Source organism: Orcinus orca, chromosome 5 (genome assembly GCF_937001465.1).
Source record: "Orcinus orca chromosome 5, mOrcOrc1.1, whole genome shotgun sequence".
Lineage (NCBI taxonomy): Eukaryota > Metazoa > Chordata > Mammalia > Artiodactyla > Delphinidae > Orcinus > Orcinus orca.
Window position 1 is genome coordinate 3,262,630 of NC_064563.1, and position 21,299 is coordinate 3,283,928.

The 21,299-nt window shown below is 40.5% G+C and overlaps 1 protein-coding gene across 1 annotated transcript in view; it reads left to right on the forward strand.

Annotated features, from left to right (window-relative positions):
- The window catches only part of TOP2B (DNA topoisomerase II beta), a 99,025-nt gene that overhangs the window by 10,236 nt on the left and 67,490 nt on the right, over window positions 1-21,299 (forward strand). The window lies entirely within an intron of this gene.

Below are 21,299 nucleotides of genomic sequence, written 5' to 3' on the forward strand. Positions count from 1 at the left end.
TGGCTCACGGGCCCAGCCGTTCCGCGGCCTGTGGGATCTTCCCGGACCGGGGCACGAACTCGTGTCTCCTGCATCGGCAGGCGGACTCTCAACCGCTGCGCCACCAGGGAAGCCCCATTCTTTTTTTTTATATTCTTTTCCATTATGGTTTATCCCCGGAGATTGAATATAGTTCCCTGTGCTAGAGTAGGACCTTGTTGTTTATCCATCCTGTATATAATAGTTTGCATCTGCTACTCCCAGCCTCCCAATCCATCCCTCCCTGTCCTCACTCCCCTGGGCAACCGCCAGTCTGTTCGCTATATCTGAGCTAGCTTCTGTTTTGTAGATAAATTCACTTGTGTCATATTTTAGCTTCCACATATAAGTGATATATGGTATTTGTCTTTCTCTTTCCGACTTCACTTAATATGATAATCTGTGTCCATCCATGTTGCTACAAATAGCATTATTTTATTCTTTTTTATGGCTGAGTAACATTCCATTTTATATATGTACCACATTGTCTTTATCCATTCATCTGTTGATGGACATTTAGGTTGTTTCCATGTCTTGGATATTGTGAATAGTGCTGCTGTGAACATAAGAGTGCATGTACCTTTTGGAATTATAGTTTTGTCTGGATATATGCCCAGGAGTGGGATTGCTGGGTCATATGGTAGCTCTATTTTTAGTTTTCTGAGGAACCTCCATACTGTTTTCCATAGCAGCTGCACCAACTTACATTCCCAATTATAGTGTTTATCTAACAAGCATCTTTTATATTTGAAGGAATCATTATTAACAATCTTTAGGACATGGTGCTGCATGATGGGAATACAAAGAGGCCTGAAGTAGGTCCCCTCCCCTTGGTTCTATTCAGAGACTAAGATACACGTGTGTAAGTCTTACAACACCAGGCAGCATGTTTATTAAGTACCAAAATGAAAAACATGAATTCGTACTAAAGGCACCTTGAAAGGAAAGGTGAGTCCAAGTAATTCAAAACAAAAAGCAGTTACCAGATGTTTCTGGCTTTAAGATCAATTTGAAGGTATAATTTCCAATTAGCATTAGTCCTCATTCTGTCTTGATTGCTAGATCTCTTTTTCAAAACCTGAAATCAATATTATTAGCAGTTGTTAGTTACCAACCAACCAGTACTAAAACTGAACAATTTAATTACTGCTTTAAAATCGTGTATCACAAATTATTTCAGGCATACAGAAAGGCAGAGAATAATATACAAAATAAATTCTCGCGAGTATGAAAGAATAGTTATCCCACTAGGTACTCAGTAAATGTTTGCTAAACGAATAAATGACTCTCATTTATTATGAAATGCCTTGTCTTCACATTTATAGTATACTTGGAGCCAAGGACAATGGTTTAAATTTGTCGTCTTTTCCATGGTGCCCATATAATGACGGTCATGTGGTTGGTGTTCAGTGCTTGTAGATTGGTTGACTTTTTGGGCCTAGGCTCCCCTATGTTTGTAGCTGTCTTTTTACCCTTGAGCCCTAACTGGTAGCTTTTTAAACTCTAACCCAATAGTATTGAAATTAAGCTGAATTGTAACACATTATTGATGAAGTACACCTGGAAAACTTTAAATTGAGAGAAGCTGAAAATCATTTAAGCTATAGCTTTTCCTTAATTTTATTATTACATCCTAACATCTTTTATTACTACCTGCTATTTTTAATGTTTGAATTAAAAATAGGAACTTGTTTAAAGCCCTGATTTTTAATTAGAGTAAGAATCACTCAAAAGCTGATATTGCAGAATGTTTAAGCACAGATTTCTCTTGTAAGGAAAGAAGAAGGACTCTGCTTCAATTTTCAGAGTACTCTTGTAACTACTACAGCCTACTTTTTTTTTTTTTTTTTTTGCGGCACGCGGGCCTCTCACTGCTGTGGCCTCTCCTGCCACGGAGCGCAGGCTCAGCGGCTCACGGGCCCAGCTGCTCCGCGGCATGTGGGATTCTCCCGGACTGGGGCACGAACCCATGTTCTTGTAACTACTACAGATTCCATAAAATCCCGGAAATTGTTCCTCTACTGCCATGCGCATTTATTTTCTGCTTCTTCCTCTGGTTTGCTGTTTCAGTGTGGTTGGAAATGTCTGGGGTGCTTGTTGTATAGATTCCTGACTTTCATCTCAGTCCTTCTGTATTCCAACCAGAGCAGGGGGCAGCACGTTGACACCAGCATCTTTAAGGTTTCCATATGCTTCGTAAAGAAGCTAAACTTGGATAAATTGTTATTGCTGTTGTCTTAACTCTGCTTTTCTTGTTCAACTTTCCCTCTCCCAATATCTGTAAATTTCTGTTCCTGTTCTTCCCTTTCTGCTGATTCCTTCCGTACCCTACCCCTGCTCCCACTCTGGCAGCTCCCTCAAGGGTCTCTTCTGTCCTTCATGGCCCCCATGATCCATCTGCCAGTACTGAAACTTTGCAGTAGCCCCTCTTACAGAGTCACTAGCCCTCCTCATTTCAGTCTCAGGGGATGTAGTCACCAAAGACACTGGAAATCATTCTGTTTCAAGTGTGAGGTGCTGTAGATCAGTGCCACTCAAAAGAGCTTATTTATGAGATAAGAAACTTATGCTTGTATAATCAATGCACAATTTCCTTTTGGGGAAAGTCTTGCTACAGTTTCATATTTTGGTGCAAGCCCCTCAACTGTTCATAGACTAACAACAAACAGTTCACGGAAGGCACAATCCCACTAACCACATTTTGAGTATCTGTGCTATAGATTATGTTGTGGGAAAAGCTTTTTTGAGACATAATCATACACCATAAAATTCATTTAAGTACCCAGAAAGTATACTTGGAGTTTGCAGCCTTTACCATAATCGACTTTTAGGACATTTTCATCACCTCAAAAAGAAACTCAATACCCCTTTAGCTATCACCCACCAGCCCTTCCATCTCTCCTCCTCCCAGCTGATCACTAATCGAGTGTCTCTCACTATATATCAATACTTTCCTGTTCTGGATATTTCGTATAAGTGGAATCACGTGATACGTGATCTTTTGTGACTGGCTTCTTTCACTTAGGACAATATTTTTAAAGTTTATCCATGCTGTAGCACGTTTTAGTACTTCATTCCTTTCACGATCGAATACCATTCCATTGTATAGATACTTGTTTGCTTTTTCATTTCTCAATTGATGGACATACGGATAGTTTCTATCTTTTGGATGTTATAAATAATGCTGCTGTGAACATTCATATGCAAGCTTTTGTGTGAATATATTTTCAGTTCTCTTGGGTATATAATTAGGGGTGGAATTGCTGAGTCAAATGGCAGTGTTTAAATGTTGAGAAACTGTCAGATTGTTTTCCAAAAAGTGGCTTCCCTATTTTATGTTCCTATAGCTGAGTATGAGGATTCTCATTTCTCCACATTCTGCCAGCACTTATTATTATTTGACTTTTCTATTATAGCCATCCTACTGGGTGTGAAGTGGTATTGTGATTTTCGTTTGCATTTCCCTAATGACTAATGATGTTGAGTATCTTTACATGGCGCTCATTGGCCATTTGTTTATGTTCTTTGGGGAAATGTGAATTCAGATTTTTTTTTGCCCTTTCTAAAATTGGGTTATCTTTATTATTGGGAATTATAAAAGTTCTTCATATATTCTGACAACAAGTTCCATATTAGATATGATTTGCAAATATTTTTTCCTATTCTGTGGCTTGTGTTTTCACTTATAGCACAAAAGTTGTTAATTTTGATGAAGGCTAATTTGTCTACTTTTTGTTGATGCTCATGCTTTTGGTGTTACATTTAAGAATTCATTCCAAATCCAAGGTCATGAAGATTTACCCCTATGTTTTTCTCTAATAATTTTATAGTTTTGACCCTTCCATGTAGGTCTTTTTTTTTTTTTTTTTTTTTTTTGTGGTACGCGGACCTCTCACTGTTGTGGCCTCTCCCGTTGCGGAGCACAGGCTCCGGACGCGCAGGCTCAGTGGCCATGGCTCATGGGCCCAGCCGCTCTGCAGCATGTGGGATCTTCCCGGACCGGGGCACGAACCCGTGTGCCCTGCATCGGCAGGCGGACTCTCAACCACTGCGCCACCAGGGAAGCCCCATGTAGGTCTTTGATCCATTTTTTAAAGTTAATTTTTCTACATGGTGTAATGTAAGGGTCCAACTTCAGTCTTGTGCATGTGGCTATCCAGTGTTCCAGTACCATTTGTTGACAAGGCTATTCTTTCCCTACTAAATGATCTTGGTACCCTTGTTGAAAATCAATCAATTATAGATACAAGAATTTATTTCTGGACTGTCAACTCTATTCCACTGACCAATATGTTTAACCTTATGCCAGTTTCTCATTGTCTTCATTAGTGTCGCTTTGTAGTAAGTTTTGAAATTGGGATTCAGGGGTCTTCCAATTTTGTTCTTCTGTTTCAAGACCATTTTAGCTGTTCTAAGTCCCTTGAGTTTCATATGAATTTTAGGATCAGCTTGTCAGTTTCTACAGGGAAGCCAGCTGGGATTCTGCTAAGGATTGCATTGACTCTATAGATCAATTTGTGGATTATTGTTGTTTTAACAATATTGTCTTCTAATCCATGAACATGAGATGCCTTTCTGTTTATTTAGATCTTATTTGATTTCTTTCAACAATGATTTGTAGTTTTCAGAGTCTTAAGTTGGTACTTCTTTGGTTAAATTTATTCCAAAGTATTTTACGGAATTGTCGATTTCATTTTGAATCATTCATTTATAGTTCTTACTCATTAGGGACACACAGAGGAAAATTCAACTTTTGCAGTTGCAGGGGAAACTTGGCTGGTCTCCTGTGAGCCAGAATTTCCTAAAATGGATTCCTTGAGATTCTATGTGGGGAAAAAAGTATTCTGTGTCATAATTTTGGAAGATGTTTCCTGTCTTAAAGCTTCCTGATCTTTGTAAACAAACAGAAGAATCTGAGAAGTCAGGCAGTACCTTAAATCCCACAGAAAGCAAAGCCTTTCATCTATTTTGAAGTACTTATTTAATCTTGAATGATTTTCATATCCTTAAGATGTGATAAGGCACAGAATTTATGTGGCCAATGTCTTGAAAGACAAAGTTAAGTTATTTCATAGTTTTGCCTTGAGTAGACATTATAATGGTTGGTCATAATATTATAAAATGCATTCTAAGTGCCAGTGAAAATATTTCTTTTTGAAAGTGACACGTAAATTCAGCCTGTAAAATACTGCCTTTTGTTGAATATTTTCCTTGGATTAAGTATCCTAAATGTGTATATCAATACTGTATAATGGTAAGAGCAGTGTATTCAAGACTGGAGAAAGGGGCCTTGGGGAACTATTAGATGAATAAGCATACACAGTTTTCAGGTTAGGAAGGTAAGGTGTAAAAAGACAATGTGGCCTTGGAAGTTGGACATGCTCATCTTTGAATCTTAGCTCTGTGTGTGTTTTACTTGAGTGATAGTGAACATGTGTAATGGCCTCCCTGAATCTCAGTTTTATCACTTAAAACTGGTCTTGATAGCTATATCACTTTATAAATTGCATAGCATGGTACATATGTAACTCATGTAAAATGGCTTTGTTCCCTAAAGTAGGGATATATAATATATATAAAATTCTATTTTACATATGTTTTACCTGTATCCTTCAGATTTGTGTCTGATTTGAAGGAACACTGGGGATTGAATTCTTGGACAAGTTTAGGGCCTTGCTTCAAGAGTGGACTCAAGCGTTCCACCTATAACTGCTCTCCAAGCTGCAGGCCAGCTTCGAATCAGGCAATTTATATCCAGCGTTCCCCATCCCCCCAAACTCTTTTTTTCCATCTTCTTTCCCTATAACTCATTCCCTCCTTCTCTCTGGAATACCAGTCTGTCCTGACAAAACCAACTTTCTGGAAAAGTAATGTGTTAGGCTGTCTGAGCTCCTGTAACAAAATGCCACAGACTGGGTGACTTATAAACGAGAAACATTTGTTTCTTACAGTTCTGGCAGCTGGTAAATCCAGGATAACGGCGCTGCCAGATTTGGTGTCTAGTCAAGGCCCTTTTCTGGGTTGCTGTGTCCTCACGTGGCCTAAGGGGCCAGGGAGCTCTGTGTCAGGCCTCCCCCCACCCATTGTTAATTTCCTTTAGCATCTAGTTTATTTCTGAGCAGCATCGATACACCTTGCAATAACCACCCAATCTCATTGTGTTTGTACTTAGTCTTCCATAGTTTCAAATGCCTGATATACTGTACCAATGGAAGGTACAAGGAAATTTGTATATTTTCTTTTTATTAATAAACATAATATTATGATTAGCTTCGTAGATTGTTCTCCCTGGTTTGTGATTTCCTCAAGGGCAAGGCCATGTCATATTCAGTTTGTCAGGCCTTTTTTTTTTTTTTTTTTTTTTTTGGCGGTACACAGGCCTCTCCCTGTCGTGGCCTCTCCCGTTGTGGAGCACAGGCTCCGGGGGCGCAGGCTCAGTGGCCATGGCTCACGGGCCCAGCCACTCCGCGGCATGTGGGATCTTGCCGGACCGGGGCACGAACCCGTGTCCCCTGCATCGGCAGGCGGACTCCCAACCACTGCGCCACCAGGGAAGCCCTGTCAGACCAATTTTTATAAGGGCATTAATCTCATTCCTGAGGGTGGGCCTTCGGGACTTAACATCTCCCAAAGGCTCCACCTCCTAATACCATCACATTGGGCATTAGGATTTCAGTATCATATTTGGGGGGGGGGATATAAACATTCGAACAACAGTATAATGTAAAGTAAAACTGAGTCAACAAGTTACCTGTAGCAATGATATTTTGCAATTTTCCTGTCTTCTCTAAATATGGACTGAAAGGCATTGTTTCTAGGTAAATTTTGAAACTTTGTCATGAAGGGCAGTGAGAAGGTATGGAATTCTATTTTGAATAGATTATCCCTTCCTAATTCTTCTGGTTTTACTATGCCTGCTTGATGATCAGTTCCTTTACACCTCTTCTACTGCGTTCTATAATAAATCACCAACTTTCTGGGGAAGGAAAGCATCAACTTTGGGGTTCTGATGCCTTTTTGGCTTTAGATCTGGTCCTAGGAAGTTGGTGTGGAGGAGGAAAGAGAATAGCTAGTTACAAGGAGACTGAATAGACAGATGGAAAACATCAACAGGATTCAGGCCCAACGATAAAGCATAACAGTGTGGGTGCTAGTCTTGGTTATTACAATCTCCGAAAGGATTTTTTGTACTGGAGATAACAACTTTCCAAACATAACTGTTGGCATGAAAATAGAATGACATCAAGTTACTGGGGACTATGGCATTGTTTTTTTGTTTTTTTAATTCTTGACTTTGCTATGATTCAAGTTTCTTAGCAAACGATTGCGTGACTTGTTTTAAGCTGATTAAAATTTAATGTAAAAAGTCACTCAAGGGCCAGAACAGGGGAACTTCAGAAATGAAAACAAATCAATTCAATAAAAATTCACCCAGTCCATGTAGAGGCCTTTAAGGGATAAGGGAAAGTCTAGATGGCTCTTCCTCGGTGGAAGTGGAATGAATGGTGAGTTCATTGAGGACCTCAACAGCCCTGAGCTCAGGTATCTCTCTGGTTGGGACTCACGGTTCAGCTCTTTCCAGTGGAAGAGGCTGGATCATGAGATTAGGTGAATCTATAGTTTTCCCAGAAGCATGACTTTTTCCCCTATGGCCTTTGAAGAAGACATTCTAATAAAAGGAAAAGATAGCAAAATAATATTTTAACAGCAAAACTCATTTTAAAAAAATTTTATTGGAGATAGTTGACTTACAATGTTTTGTTTTAGGTGTACAGCAAAGTGATTCAGTTTTATATATACATATATTCATTCTTTTCCAGATTCTTTTCTCATATGGGTTATCCCAGAATATTGAGCAGAGTTCCTTGTGCTATACAGTAGGTCGTTGTTGGTTATCTATCTTACATATAGTAGTGTGTGTATGTTAATCCCAAGCTCCTGATTTATCCCTCCCCGCCATGCCACGTTTCCCCTTTGGCAACCATAAGTTTGTTTTTGATATCTGTAAGTCTGTTTCTGTTTTGTAAATAAGTTCATTTGTATCATTTTTAAAAATTAGATTCCACATATAAGTGATATCATGATATTTGTCTGTCTTACTTAGTATGATCATCTCTAGGTCCATCCATGTTGCTGCAAATGGCATTATTTCATTCTTTTTTACGGCTGAGTAATATTCCATTGTATATATGTACCACATCTGTATCCATTCACCCATTGATGGACATTTAGGTTGCTTCCATGTCTTGGCTATTGTGAATAGTGCTGCAGTGAACATCGGGTTGCATATCTCTTTCAAATTATGGTTTTCTCTGGATATATATCCAGGAGTGGGATTGCTGGATCATATGGTAGTTCTATTTTTAGTTTTTTAAGGAACCTCCATACTGTTCTCCATAGTGGCTGTATCAATTTACATTCCCAACAGTGCAGGAGGGTTCCCTTTCCTCCACACCCTCTCCAGCAGTTATTGGCAAAATGCATTTTTGACATTACCAAAACCAAGCACAAAATGGACTTAGTCACATGTCCCTCTCCTGCTAAACTAGAATATTTGATTTTTGAGCCCCACTGGTAAACAATGGACGTTCTCCTTCAGCGCTGCTGAAAGAAGCCTGACTGTATTCATTCTTTCAAAAGCCAACAGTGTAGGCAAAGTATGTAATGTTTGGTATCAATTTACAGAAAAAAAAAAAGTGTTCTCTAAAGCTGTGAAGGGGTAAATGCAACTCATTGGTCATATTTCTCAAATTACTCTTACGTTTGAATAATGGGAAGACTAAAAGAAATCATAGAAATATTTGGTTAGAAGGGAGTATCAAATCCAAATTCTTTACATTTTACAGATGAAGAAACTAGAAACCCAGAGAAATTATACTCTGAAACAAATGATTTAACCAACAAAACCTGTAAAGTTGAGGCCAGGGAATTAAAAACAGCTGTGAAAAACATCATTCGCAGTTAGTTCCTGGAGACCATTGAAGAAACAAGACATGCAACATGAACGAGTGAAGATGCGTGATAGCCTAATTCAAAAGCAGGAATTGTGCAGTATGATCCGTTCCTGAGAGAAATTTATGAGCGAAGTAATGGCAGAACATTTCAGACTTTTACTGTTGTGTATCTTCAGGTGCCCACAATCGGGAAGCAATCATTCGGTTGTTGTCACAGACCCTCCGGAAAGGGTCAGCTCAGATGCTGTGGAGACGACTTCAGCAGCAGTAAAATAAAGCAGTGAATTTACAGATGATGTTTAGGGAGGCAGATTTTAAAATAACAGCCCATAAGTGGTGGTTGCCTGGACTTAACTTAGAATCCCTGAGAATTTTTTGTTCTTAGAACCATATTAACAGTCAGTCTTTATTCATCATAGTATTCTCCATCAGATGACTCATCAGGAGGAATATTCTCATTTTACAGGTATGAAAACTAAAGAGCAAAATAGAAACAGAGAATCAGGAGCAACATATCCTCCGTTAAGCTTTCGAAGCCTTGGTTCATTGTTTAACCAGAGGTCCCACGATCCCCCAGTGAGGGGAAAATTTTAAGGCCAATACTGGGAAGGAGCCAGTACTTCTTAATAGTGGCTCAGGGTTGTTGTTCCCCTCTTATTTTTCTAGCGGGGAAAGAATATGTTGTAGTAGGCAAGTTAGTCTAATCTCTAAGTCTTGGTGTCTGATTCTCTTTTCTGTTAAGATAACAGTAATAATACTAGAGCAAAAAGACTAGGAAACTCCAAATGGAATCAGGAGACTCCACTGCTTACAAAACCTCCATTGGTTTTTCCTTGGACTTTTTAGCAAAGATAAAAATCCGTAACATGACCCCACATGCTCTGCTTGATCTAACCTGGCCCTGGTTGTCTTCTCTCATGTCCTCAGCTACACCGTGACCCACTCTGCCTGAGGGTTCAACCTGTGCTGTTGAATGTTAACTCATACTCCGTCCTCAGAGCTCAATGTACTTTTTAAGAAAGCCTCTTCCATCCCCTACCTTGTTGTTATACACTCCCCGCCCCCCCATCCTCCCACCCTACCCCCACCCCCGCCACGGATCACAGTTACTTAAGCAACTGGTTACTGAATGTCTTTCACTTGCTTTTCTAGAGGTGTGCTTTGTGCCTCTGGTTTACTCTTACATCTGTAGCACCTGGTGGCCCATCTGGCGCATAGGAGGTGCTTAAATATTTGTGGAAGCGACTGAGATAACAGCTGATTGAAATACGTGGTACAGAGTTAGCACTCAATCAATATTAAGAGCTAGATTAATTCTGAACTTGTTTTACTCTCCCTCTTTGTCTTACTCTCCCTCTCTCCCTCCCTCTTGCCTTGTTTTCGATTGCTCAGGGTTACAAGACCCTGCCCAGCTCTGGGGCCGAGCAGTGTGCTGCTGTATGCAGTAGGAGCTTCATACATGCCTACTGCTGCTCATGAGACGTCTAGGACCCTGCCCTTGGACCTGCTGCCAGTATAAACTAGGTTAGCTTTCAGGGCGCTTCATCATAGTTGGGTATGTTAACTGTGGTGATACTACATAAGCTATATGTTCTAAAAATTCATCACGTCTTCTGTTTAGATGTTTATTACAGATGACTTGTTCTGCTATGGACACCTTTAGAAAGCTGAAAAATTCTACCTCCTGGTTCTGTCAGAAGAAGCTGAGTTAGCTTTAATATTTATTTACTGTCAACAGGTAGTGATAGTCACTGTTCAGACAGTCTCTTTTTAGAGTGGCTTCTCAAACAACCTCTGGATAGTCAAATTACAGTGGAACTGAAGGTTAAAATCATGAACTCTGGAGACAAGAATAGAACTGGGTTCCTATCTCCCCTTTACTAGATAAAGCAGTGGGACCTCGGGCAGATCAACCTTCCTAGCCTAGGTCTTCTCAACCATAAAAAAGTGGTTTATGATAAATAATACCAAGATGTTCAGCGAATCCCTTTCACATTGTTGAAAATAACATAAATACCTTTCTCTACCAGTTATTCTCATTAGTGGTGGGAGGGAAGGAGTTTTGTCTCTCGGGAGACAATATATCTGGAGATGTTTTTTGTTGGTCACGCTGGGGGTGGGTTGGTGGAGGAGAGGCGGTTTGCTACTGGCCTCCAGTGGGCGGAGGTCAGGAATGCTGGTAACATCCACAATGCATAGGATAGGTCTTTATTATTTTATTATTATTATTATGTGTGTGTGTGGTGAAGGAAAGTGCAGCATTTATTGTAAGGCCATACAAGTAGTCCGGGACAGCTAGTGGTCAAAAAGCCCAAACTCTCTGAGTTTCAGCAAAGCATTTTTAAAGGCTAGGTGAGGGAGTGGGCATCGCAGGATATGTTATCAGCCTGTGCGCAGTTCTGATTGGCTGATGCTGAGGTCTCAGGGCAGTGTCCCAGGGGTTAACGTTATCAATCCTCAGCCTTCCGTAGGCCTGGGGGCTACGTGCTCCTGGTCATCAAGTATCAAGTACCTTCTTCCATTTGGTGAGGGATTTTCACATCTGTGAAACAACTCAGGAAAAGTGCATCACATACTGTTATCCAGGTACTTCAGAGAGGAGCTAAAGCAGAGGATACGGGGGAGGGGGTCTGTCCCGGGAAGGCCCCAGGGGGTCCTGCTGGGTTACGGAAGTACTGTTGAAATCCGTGTCCCCCTGCCCACTCCAAAGTGAGGGCAGTGCTGGAAGGGAGCTCATTATTAAAAGCAGCATCAGGCGTCCGTTTCTAGGGTGGAGTTGAAGCCGCACAACTCAGATGGGACTTGAAGCCAGCCAAAACCCAGACTGGGGGTTGAACCCATTGTCTTTTAAAATCACACACCTGGTCTCAAGGACTTAATGAAGCTCAGGTTCTTTGTGTCTCGTCACAGAAAGAATTCAGTGAGGGACTAATAGGTAAGAAGTGGATTGATTGATTTATTGATGGCTGAGTTGGTGCACGTGGGCTTTCTCTAGTTGTGGCGAGCGGGGGCTGCTTTTCGTTGTGGCGGGCACGGGGGCTTCCCACTGCGGTGGCTTCTCTTGTTCCAGAGCATGGGCTCTAGGCATGTGGCCTTCAGTAGTTGTGGCACGCGGGCTTCAGTAGTTGTGGCTCACGGGCTCTAGAGCACAGGCTCAGTAGCTGTGGCGCACGGGCTTAGTTGCTCCGCCGCATGTGGGATCTTCCCGACCCAGGGCTCGAACCCGTGTCCCCTGCATTGGCAGGCAGATTCTTAACCACTGCGCCACCAGGGAAGTCCCCAGAAGTGGATTTATTTAGAGCGATACACACTCCATAGACAGAATGCGGTCCAGCTCAGAGAGGGAGAGCAGCCCCAGGGCACGGGGGCATCTGGGAAAGTGAGAGGGGCCCAGGGAGATATACACTCCACAGACGAGTATGGGCCATCTTGGAAGGCGAGAGGCGGGACAGGTCTTTAAAGAATCATCCAGTCCAAAAAGTCCATAGTGCCTGCTTATGGTGAAATGGTTGAATAATCACTGCTGTCGTTCAAAGAATGAGAGAGGTCTATGCACAGACATAGAAGGATTTCCAGGAGACGCTAAGTAAAGCAGCTCACAGGGTTATATTTATAATATCTCATTTATTACTACCTCTCTGCTGTGTGCATGTGTGTGTTTCCACATACATATGAAAGATCTGGAAGGACACATACCAACGTGTTAATCACTGATATCTACAGGGAAAAGGCATGCTAAGGAGTGTCTGCATTTCTTACTGGACATACTTTTTACTGGGTTTTTACAACCCAGTAAGCTATTACCTTTATAATTCTGAAAATTCCTAACTCATACTGTTCCTGTAAGAATTAAAGTATGTTAGTACAGTGCCAATATATAGTAAGTGCCAATAAATAATAGTTATAATTATTGTTATTAGGACAATGTTATATTTCTCGAAAATCAAGGGAGTTTAGGAAGTGAAGGTATGCAAGTGAATATGGTAATTAAAAGATTTCATTAATGATTTGCAGAGTTTCAGATGTGGCAGCATTCTTTAATCACATAAGTTTCCTTTTGTGCTTATTGAAAGAACTGTTCGATCTTACATCATTTTTTTGGGGGGGGATGGCACACATAAAAAGGGAAACACATATGAAATAAATTGGTAAGGGTCTTCCTACCACTTCACATTCAGGATACAAATCTTCTAAATCAGTGATCAGCTCAGAGGCATCAGTGAGCCTGTCTTTCCACACACCCTCACCCTTATTTCTATCAAGTGTTGGTGATACAACATTTTTAAAGTAAATTGTTTTTTTTCCTCACGGTGCAGCTTGTGGGATCTTAGTTCCCTGACCAGGGCACCCTCACCCTTGGCAGTGAAAACGCGGAGTCCTAACCACTGGACTGTCAGGGAATTCCCCAAAGTAAACTGTTTCTATTAATGTAATTTAAATTTTTTTTTATTAATTTATTTTTGGCTGTGTTGGGTCTTCATTGCTGCACGCGGGCTTTCTCTAGTTGTGGCGAGTGGGGGCTACTCTTCATTGCGGTGCGCAGGCTTCTCATTGTGGTGGCTTCTCTTGTTGTGGAGCACGGGCTCTAGGCGTGCGGGCTTCAGTAGTTGTGGCTCGTGGGCTGTAGAGTGCAGGTTCAGTAGTTGTGGCGCACGGGCTTAGTTGCTCTGCAGCATGTGGGATCTTCCCGGACCAGGGCTCGAACCCATGTCCCCTGCATTGGCAGGCGGATTCTTAACCACTGTGCCACCAGGGAAGCCTAAAGTAAACTTTTTAATTAAAGCATAATGTTCATTTAGAAAAGTAATTCAATATGTACAGCTGGATGAACTTTCAACATGAACAGAATCATAGATTCACTATCTAGTTCAAAAAATAGAAATTACCAGCACCCAGAATCCTCCCATAGGTAACCATATCCTGACTTCTACCATCATAGATTAGTGTTGCCTGTTGCTAAATTTTATATAAACGGAGTCATACAGTATATATTCTTTGCTGTTTGACTTCTTTAGCTTAACATTACATTTGTGAAACTCATTCCTGGTAGGTGGAGCAGTGATCACTCATTGTCATTGCTGGACGGTTTTCCATGGCATGCAAATGTTACATCCGTCCCACCACTGATTGACTCGGGATTGCTTCTGGTTTGGGGCTACTATGAATAGTGTTGCTATGTACATTTTTGTGTGTGTCTTTTGGTCCATATAAGTATACATTTCTCTTTGTATATACCTAGGAGTAGAATTTTTGTCTGAGTGATGGAATTATGGGGTCATTTTGTTGTTTGCTTTGTATTTACACTTTCTATACTTGTAAAACAAACATGTTATAATAACAGAAATAATATAAAAAGTAGCTGCATTTCCCGAAGTCTTTTCGTTGAAACAAAAATTCAACAATGTTAATAGATATTCCTGCAAATAGTTTCAAGGCTAAGGAAGTTTAACTTGTTCACGGCAGCTTGCTCTGAGACAAAAAATGTTAATGTTATCTGATGAATCTCTCATGCTTGGGTACTACACAATAGTGTGCATGGTTTCAGGGATTGATAATTTCCAAAATCTCTGTTAATGCCTCAGGGAGCTAATATACTGAGAAACATTATTTGCAAAATGCTGGAATGGGAGATGAAAAAAATGAAATACATAAAAATAGGTTACAAAAAGGCAAATAATTCTTATCATAGGTGGCTTGTCCAGAAACAAGTCTTCCCTGTATGACTGCACACTCAGAATTTTTAATGCTGTTTTAAGTATCTTTTACTATGAATTTGAAACTCTCCAAAATGTGAATCCAAGAGTCCAATCCCTTGGTACTTCTGCATTCTCCCTGCTACCTTTGAAAGTTAGCTATCTGAGTGTCTTCTATGATCGTAACACTGGATTTATATTATATGTTTTAAAATCATGCACATGGAGAGATGTCCCTGGACCCACAGGGTCTTGGACCTCAGGTAGTCTTTGATCCTTTGGACTGACTCCAAAAAGCAACTTATTTTGTAACAAGGCAGGATAAAGCAGATTCAGGCTAGTGTCCAAGAGAAGTGCTAGTCAGTCCTACAAATTGTGGATGCTTGTCACCATAGTTCAATGATAAAATGTAACAACCAAAGGGTTTTACCAAGGGCCAGATTTATTCACTAGTATTGCCAGCTTCCTAGCACATTGCGGAAGATGCTCCACTGCCAAGTATGGCAGCCAACCTGGCACTCTGACAGAAGGGTGTGGTTTGGACAAAGAGAGGCTCGGGCTTGAATTTCAGTTCCACCACTTGTTCAGCTCTGTGGCTTTCTATGACAATTAATTTCCTTGGCTGTGAAATAGGAATGATAATGCCTCCCTCATAGGGTTGTTGAAAGTTAATTAAGCTGATATGTGTGAAAGTGCCTGCCCAGTACTGTACTAAACAGATAGCAGGGTTCTCGATAAATGGGGTTATTCCTTCTTCATAAGATGAAGCATAAGCATTGGCTGGGCTACAGCTCATCGACTTCCATAGACAGAACGTGTTCACTTTCTCTGCTCAGTTTCAGTCAATTGGATGCTTTTGTTATCCCTCTCTGGTCCCACCCCCAGTTCTTTTCCCTGGTACCATAATCTCTCCTCTTTCCCTCCTCATATCATCCTGCTTTTCAATCCTAAAGAAGAACAATGCTTTAACTAATTCTTCATAATCTGTTAACGGATAAAGTTTAAGGTACTTTACCCTCTTTGGTATTCAACCAAAAACACTCGAAAAAATAAGACTTAAGGATCCTGGTCAAGTTTCAGCACCATCACGGTGATGGGTGAGATGTTTTGCTTCGAGGAACTTTTTGATATGCCTCAAAGTCATTCTTTGAGAACTTATTTACTGAATACCTCCTATGTGTCAGGCTTTCTAGGACTGGATAGCACTAGGTAGTGTACCATTTACTGAACAGACCGGTCTTGTTCTTTGACTTTTCCCAAACAACGTTTAAATCAGAAATATGTTCATTAAAGAGTCAGCATCTTAGGCCTGCTTCTGGATATTTCCACATTCAAACAGCACTCTCGAAGTAAAGAAGAAAGCTATTAGACAAAGATATCAGTTACGTAAGATATCTGGGCTAATCTGTGCTTAGCTGTTTTTAAGTAGGGAATGGTTGCTTTTTGTTAATTGGCACACTAAAAGATGGGATATTTTCAAAGTTCTGATTTTTAATTATCACCTTGGGTAATCTACAGGTATCTTTTTTGAAACCCCTGTAGTTTGAAGGCTTTCCATCTCAGATTTTTCTGGTGTAGGTATTTCTCGTACTTCCAGCCCCGTACCATCCGAGTTCCTAGCTCTTCTGAAATGCAAACAGTGGAGTTAGGAAAGCCACTGCTATCTTATTTCTTTAGGTCTGAATCTTATAAATTCACTGAGTCACTCGATCCAATGACTCTAAAGAGACGTCTAATACAACGTAGCCATATGCGTGCTAGGATCACATCACATTCTGTGGGTGAAGGTCAGGAGAATGACGGCATCTAATGCTTCCCCAAGATGGGGTTTGCTTAGAACAAAATGCTTCTTTGAAAGCCCAAACCTAATGGTACACCCTTTCAAAGCCCAAGTACAGCATTTTTAACTATATGCCAATCATATGCTAATTATGCTTTCCATATTACATAATTTAGTAGTAATTGAGAGGCCTGGTCCATATCACTTAAAATAAGGGAAAATGTCCCTTCTATCTGTACAAGTAATTAGAGACATCACCAGAGGATCAGCATAGCTTGCTTCGCCAAAACCAATCAAAATAAACTCCTCCAAATCAAAAAGGCAAACAAGATGAACCTGCTATAATTATTATAGGTAGAAATTTGAAGACCTTTAGCCTTTATCTGTCTTCTCAGTGATGATAATACTCAGCAATGTGGTGGTCATTAATGTCTTCTGCCATCAATAAACACCTCTTTCTTTTGGTGCTTATATATATATATATATTTTTTTTTTTTTGCGGTACGCAGGCCTCTCACTGCTGTGGCCTCTCCCGCTGCGGAGCACAGGCTCCAGACGCGCAGGCTCAGCAGCCATGGCTCACGGGCCCAGCCGCTCCGCGGCATGTGGGATCTTCCCAGACCGGGGCACGAACCCGCGTCCCCTGCATCGGCAGGCGGACTCTCAACCACTGAGCCACCAGGGAAGCCCCTAGGTATATTTTTAAAAGTAAAAATATAGTTAGAAAATATTTGGAGCAACTAGTCTCAAAAAGCAGAGTTAATAATCTTATTATGATATTTACTATAGAAATGCTGAAACCCAAAAGGCTACATTGGTGGTAGCTTTCTTCTCTAACTTGAGCATATACTTCTAAAGAAATATTGATATAACAAAGTAAATTACATTGAAAACATTTAATAGTCATTATCTGGAAAACCATTTATTGAGTTTACTGAATTTTTCTTCTTATTCTTTGCCTAGCAACTTTCTATATATTTATGATCCATAAAAGCTAACACAATAAGAGGAAGGGAGAGGTAAAATTGCAGACACTGAATCTTGAATTCAAATATTAACTTCTTTAAATGCTCACTGGGTTAAAGATTAGCACCTCTCCCCTCACCTCCCAACTGAACCTCAGTGTTGGAACAAGACATGATTTAAGTGGAAACTCTGTTGAAACTTTGCCAGGTATCTAGAAGTATAGTTTTGAATTTCCATCCTAGTTAAATCAATCTTTTTTTTTTTTTTTTTGGCGGTACGCGGGCCTCTCACTGTTGTGGTCTCTCCCATTGTGGAGCACAGGCTCTGGACGCACAGGCTCAGCGGCCATGGCTCACGGGCCCAGCTGCTCTGCGGCACGTGGGATCTTCCCGGACCGGGGCATGAACCCATGTCCCCTGCATCGGCAGGTGGACTCTCAACCACTGCGCCACCAGGGAAGCCCAAATCAATCATTTATTGATTAAAATACCTGCTGTGTTTAAGCTCAATGAAAGGTGTGACACATCAGGTAAACTGTTTATTAAATAGCAAAGGGATGCATATAAATTGCTTTTTTACTGAAAAGCTTAGCTCAAAACTACACTGCACAAGGTGTAAACTCAAGGCAGAGACTACATCCTTATAACCTTGAATTCTTAGGTCCTGAGTACCTAACACATAGCAGACATTTAATATATTTTTGATTGCTGTAATAGGGAGACATAAGATCTAAGAATAAAAATTCTTAAGTAGTTAGGATAAATTCCCATGGAAGCTATTCAGAAAGCTTGATTAAATAAAGGCCTTTATTTTGACAGTTAATGGAATTGACTTTGATTTCTACAATTTTTCATTTTGGCTGGTGCCTGCCATGGGGTGGAAATTAAGTCTTTAAATGTAATAAATGCATGAATAAAGTAATATTACAAACGAGACAAACCTTGACATAGAAGGTTTTTTTAAATTGAAGTATAGTTGATTTACAATGTTGTGTTAATTACTGCTGTGCAGTGAAGTGATTGTTATACATATAGATACATGTTTTTTTTCATTCTTTCCCATTATGGTTTATCGCAGGATACTGAATACAGTTCTCTGTGCTATACAGTAGGACCTTGTTGTCTATCCATTCTATATATACAAGCTTACATCTGCTAACCCCAAACTCCTAATCCATCCCTCCCCCAACATCCTCCCCCTTGGCAACCACCAGTCTGTTCTCTATGTCCATGAGTCTGCTTCCGTTTTGTAGATAGGTTCATTTGTATCATATTTTAGCTTCCACATATAAGTGATATTATATGGTATTTGTCTTTTTCTGACTTACTTCACTTAGTATGATAATCTCTAATTGCATCCATGTTGCTGCAAATGTCATTATTCCATTCTTTTTTATGGCTGAGTAATATTCCATTGTATATATGTAGCACATAGTTTTTTATTTTTTAATTCATTTTTGTCTGCGTTGGATCTTTCGTTCCTGCACGTGGGCTTTCTCTAGTTGCTGCGAGCGTAGGCTACTCTTTGTTGTGGTGTGCAGGCTTCTCATTGCAGTGACTTCTCTTGTTGCAGAGCACGGGCTCTAGGCACGTGGGCTTCAGCAGTTGTGGCACGTGGGCTCAGTAGTTGTGGCTCGTGGGCTCTAGAGCGCAGGCTTAGTAGTTGTGGCACACTGGCTTAGTTGCTCTGCTGCATGTGGGATCTTCCTGGACCAGGGATCGAACCTGTGTCCCCTGTATTGGCAGGCGGATTCTCAACCACTGCGCCACCAGGGAAGTCCCTGTACCACATCTTCTTTATCTATTCATCTGTTGATGGACATCTAGGTTGTTTCCATGTCTTGGCTCTTGTAAATGGTGCTGCTGTGAACACAGGGGTACATTTACCTTTTTGAATTACAGTTTTGTCTGGCTACATGCTCAGGAGTGGGATTGCTGGATCATATGGTAATTCTATTTTTAGTTTTCTGAGGAACCGCCATACTGTTTTCCATAGTGGCTGTACCAACTTACATTCCCACCAACAGTGTAGAAGGGCTCCCTTTTTTCCACATCCTCTCCAGCATTTATCTGTACAGTTTTTAATGATGGCCGTTCTAACCGGTGTGAGGTGGTACCTCATTGTAGTTCTGATTTGCATTTCTCTAATAATTAGCAATGTTGAGCATCTTTTCATGTGCTTATTGGCCATTTGTATTTCTTCTTTGGAGAAGTGTCTATTTAGGTCTTCTGCCCATTTTTCGATTGCGTTGTTTATTTTTGTCGTTGAGTTGTATGAGCTGTTTGTGTATTTTGGAAATTAAGCCCTTGTTGGTCACGTGTTTTGCAAATATTTTCTTCCATTCTGTAGGTTGTCTTTTCATTTTTGTTTGTTTGTTTTCGCTGTGCAAAAGTCTGTAAGTTTGATTAGGCCTCATTTGTTTATTTTCATTGGTATTTCTATTGCCTTGGGAGACTGACCTAAGAAAACATTGGTACGATTTATGTCAGAGAATGTTTTGCCTATGGTCTCTCATAGAAGCTTTCTAATATGGCAATTATTGCAATAATTACTCTGTAAATGGAAGTTACTTGACAAAACCCCAGAAGGGAAAGCTGCACTGAAGTTCAACACAATCACTTTTATCATAAATATATGCTGCAGGAAGTGAAACAGGTCAGCGTGTCTTCAGGAGCGGAGATGCTTGTGATCTATCTACATTGTCCCCTTCATGGTGAACCTCTGCTTTAAACTGTTGATTTGCATTTATATTCAACAGCTCCTTTATTTGTGATTCTTTTAGGTAAGTCAGTATTTTCATAAGAATAAATCAAGTTACGTTTACTAGAGGGTCTTCATGCTTCGAAGGCTAAAGACCTCAGTGCCTCATGTACAAGGCAAGTGAAAAGATGAACGTGAATTTCCATTAGTTAACCCATCTGACTTTTGACTATATGGTTTTATTCATTTGAAAATTTGAGACTGAAGAGCTTTGAAAACTGAAGTTAAAAAAAAGAGATGGCTATATATTTTATAGCTTGGCTTCTATTAAACACATATATCTTTTATTTCATTAAAAAACAACCCCTCAGAGCCCTTAAAATTATTTACCCCTTTTCAAACTTGTAGAATATATGTGTACTTTGAAGATGTAAAGACAGAGTAAGTACAAGAGCAAAAATCCTCAATTTAAGGAGGAGCAAACAGAGGTCCGTGAAGTTAAATACCAAGGCAGGAATACTTAGCTGATCAGGTTCAGAGCCCAGATTAGACCCTGGTCTGTCTGATTTACAAGCTGGCACCTCAAGTTCAAGGTAAAGAAAGGCTTCACTGTTCTGAACTAAGGTCCCAAATATGCCAAAATTATATGGCCGCTAGAGAGCTAATTAAGAAAAACTATGTCTAAATTATTTCCATGTTTCAGAGTTCTCCTCCTATTAGGATTCAGAAGTCAGTTGAAAGCTGTCACCCGAGACATTTTTGTTTTCCCTTGAGAGGAAATGCACAGTTGGAAGTTCACAAAAACACCTTTTCAAGAGGCAGCAATAAGGTTTTCATCTTTTTAAAAAGCTCTCTTGTCCCAACGATTTGATAGCACTTCATGCCCTCAAGTAAGCATGTTGGTGATAACTCCCTCTTAGCTTGTCTCACAAGTCAGGCTATCAGTGACTTGAAATCAGGGGCCCCGGTTTTATTTGGAGCCCACGGCAGAGCCTGGTACAGGGTGGCGGAGTGTGGCATGGATTTCCATCCAAAAGCAGGACAAAGCCAAGCCATCTTCCTCTGCCAGACCGTGCTGCGGCTGTGTGGGTGATTTTCTTCCTTAGAAAGCTTTGATGTGAATGACATGATTCCTTGGTGCGTGCACTGGGACATTAAAGAATTAAACGTACTCTTAGAGACAGAAGG